We start from the raw sequence: 3,519 nt of genomic DNA on the forward strand, positions 1-3,519 counted from the left end.
ACTAAAACCGCTAGTACTATCAGACTAGTACTATGAAGGCTAAACGCATGAAGGTGAAAATTTGACAGAATATTGAGGGGGAATTTGAAATAAATCGAAACACACTATGGGCATGCGGATTGACAAAAGAACATATTTCAAGAATGGATTTGAGTATTAAGTTAGAGCCTACAGAGTAGGGTTAAAGGGGAAGATAAACTGACCAAAGGTAATACGTGCATGCTACTACTAACACTACTACCACTGCTACTGCTACTAATACTACTCCAACTACTACTTCAATTGCAACTACTTGTAAGGTTGAGAATATTGAGACGAAAAGGACGCCAAGAGGGCACATCAGCAATAATTTTGAAACGGCATGCAGTATCAAGGGGAAAGTTCCGGAATATCATGAGGGGATGTTCAACGGACCAAAAGGCAACATATACGTACTACTACTGTTATTAATACTACTGCTACTACTGTTACTTCAACTACTTATACACCGCTACTAATGCTACTACTTCTCTTAGTACTACTACTAGTACTATGATACTAGTATTATTAAGGCTAAAGCCTGTGAAGGCGAAAATTCGAGAGAATGCTTAGAGGAAACTTGAACTAAATCAAAATACAATACATGCATGCACATTGTCAAAAGAGCGTATCTCAAAAATAGATTTGAGCATTAAGTTGGAACTTTCAGAAAATGCTTAAAGGAGGAAATCATTTGACAAAAAGACAATATATGCATTTTACTACTAATACTACTACCACTGTCGCATTTACTACTACTAATTCAACTACTACTTCTATTGCCAATACTTGTAAGACTAAGAACATTAAGATGAAAATTTCAAGAAGTATGTAAATAGGTTGTCAACATCTCATATCTGCAATGTCATAGCGACAGCTGATAATTTTGAACTTCCAGGACTTGATGAGAGGGTTATTCAACTGACGAAAAGACAATAAGTTAATACTACTACTAGGTCCACTACTGTGACTACTATTACAACTATGCTTAAAGGAATGAAGGCGAAACGTTCAGGGAATTTTGACGGGGGGAGGATGAACTAAATCACAACACACCGTCTGTATACAGGTTGTCAAAATACCGTATCAGCAGTATTTTAGGAACACTTTGGTGTGTGAAGTTGAAACTTACAGGCCTTGTTGTGGGCTATTTTGAACTAACCATAGGACAATATTTGCATCCTAATGCTACTGCTTCTACTTATACTACTACTGTCGCTATTATTACTACTGTAAATGCTACTAAAGCTGAGGCTACTACAATTAATTATACTACTACAACTGCTACTACTATAACTGCTGGTGCTACCACTACTACTACAAATAAACCCAAGGGTATGAAGGTGAAAAATGTAGAGTATACTGAAACTGTATTGAACTAAATCGAAACACGCTACACCCACAAAGCTTGTCAAGAGGACGTATCAACAATACTTCAGGAACGGTTGATGGTATTAAGTTGAATTTTTCAGCGTGTATGGAAGTAGATGTTGAAGAAAACCAAAGGTGCTATGCGCATACTGCTACTAATGCTTCTACCGTTACTACAGCTATTGCTACTACGCATATTAAGGGCATTAAGGTGAGACTTGCAAGGAATATTTAAGTGGTTTTTGAACTAAATCAAAAGGAACTAGGAACAAGAAGAAAGACAAAAGGGTCACAAAGCAATATCTCAAGAACTTCTTACATTGCTAAGTTAGACCTTTCAGGGTATGTTGTGGCAGATTTTCAAATAGCGAGAAGGTAGTATGTGTACACTATTAATACTACTACTACAGCTACTATAACTATTGACGCTGAGGGTATTAAGGTGAAACTTACAGGGAACATTTAGACGGAATTTAAATTAAACGAAAAAACAATATGCATACTCTTTTGAATAAAAAGACATATAAGCAGTATGATAGGCAGCACGGCTCTATCATAGCTAGCAATATCATTGAAACTTTTAAACGAGCTAATTTGATTCGAAATTGAAAGTACTTGTCCTTTTCAAGAGTCAAAAGTGATTGGAGGGCAAGCAGCCCCCCTCCCAAGCGCATTAATTTTCCAAACAAACGCAATCAAAATTTTGAGACATCCATTTAGTTTAGCATATTTCAACTGTCCAGTTAATACGTGTATTATACTGGTAAGCCACGATAGCCCCAGTATTCGTGTGGTAAGGTACGGGTGTCACCACTTATTGGTGCAAAAATGGTGCTACACCGCTTACTGGAGGGAAAAGCCCTCAGCGGCGCCAAATATTATAATGGGATGCCCGCGCTTACCACAACGGTTCTTTAAATATAGAGTTTGTTTATACCCAATTTACAATATACCCTACCTCAGGGTGTGATAACGTGATCGAACGGTCAAGTGGCCAAATTCTAAGGCCAAGGGTGCACCCAACTCGGTTCACCACTAAAATTTCTAGCTATCTCCTTGGAAGGTAAACGAACCCCCCTGTCAATATAATAATGACGGTATCTCGTAACTCTGTTCCTACCCTGTCTGGGTTCCTGGTAAAAAAAAGTCTACACAGCTGTAGAAAATATCTTACCTGTAATCTTCCAAAAAGTCACACACATATAACGACTCTGAAAAAAAAAACAGACTTCCCCAAACGAGGTCTCAATGTCGACTAACTCAAAAATAATATTCGTTCTGTACAATAAACTTTGCATAGGGGTGGACCTTTGATTGGCCCTGGCCAATCCTCTAAATTAACGTCGAAAATCCATTCTACTTTTCCGTAATTTTGTCTTTCAATGGCCCAAACCCGGAAGACCAAAATAGAATTTAAGTTCAAAGCTTACTTATTACGAAAGAATCTAGCTTAGCAACGAGAGTCAACTTATGATTAAAATTATATTGTAGGCAAATATAATTACAGCAAATAAAATAGGTCATTTACCTGTAAAGAAAAGAAATAAGGGGTGGAATTCCAACACCTTCCCCCATAAGATAAATGACCACCAATGCGCCACGCTGGTCCACCCTTACAAATATAACACTGAACTTCAAAATCACCAAACTTGTCCATCTTCTCTTCTTTCTTCCATCAGTGCCTGTGCTTCCACCGCTAGACTCAGGATTCGTCGTCATCCACACGTCTCTACCGTAGAACCACCATGGTTCTATTACGCGGCATCCGCATCTTGTTTTGAAGATTGTAACCCCAAGATTCGCAGGACACAATCGTGCTCAGCACAATTGAAAATACAAGTTTTCTCGCTCTCATGAATTTACATGTGAGAGGAGCAGAGAATCAGTTTCTTGCACATTTGATGATGCCAGCCATCATGAAAAATTAGCTGCACTAGCCTCTTAATTTCCATCTGTGGAAACAACCCCACATCTCAATTAAAATGCAAATTGCCCCTTCGCATAATTTCAAATAATCTAAGGCGAGAAATGCAAAGGCCTGTGAAAACGATAAGGGTACAGGGAATAAAGTAAAATTTTGAGCGAACCATGAATCCCCTTTTTTCTGGGTTCCCTCCCCTGGGATAATCC

The sequence above is a fragment of the Artemia sp. Qi Xiang Cuo genome, chromosome 13 (genome assembly GCF_049724085.1).
Source record: "Artemia sp. Qi Xiang Cuo chromosome 13, ASM4972408v1, whole genome shotgun sequence".
NCBI lineage: Eukaryota > Metazoa > Arthropoda > Branchiopoda > Anostraca > Artemiidae > Artemia > Artemia sp. Qi Xiang Cuo.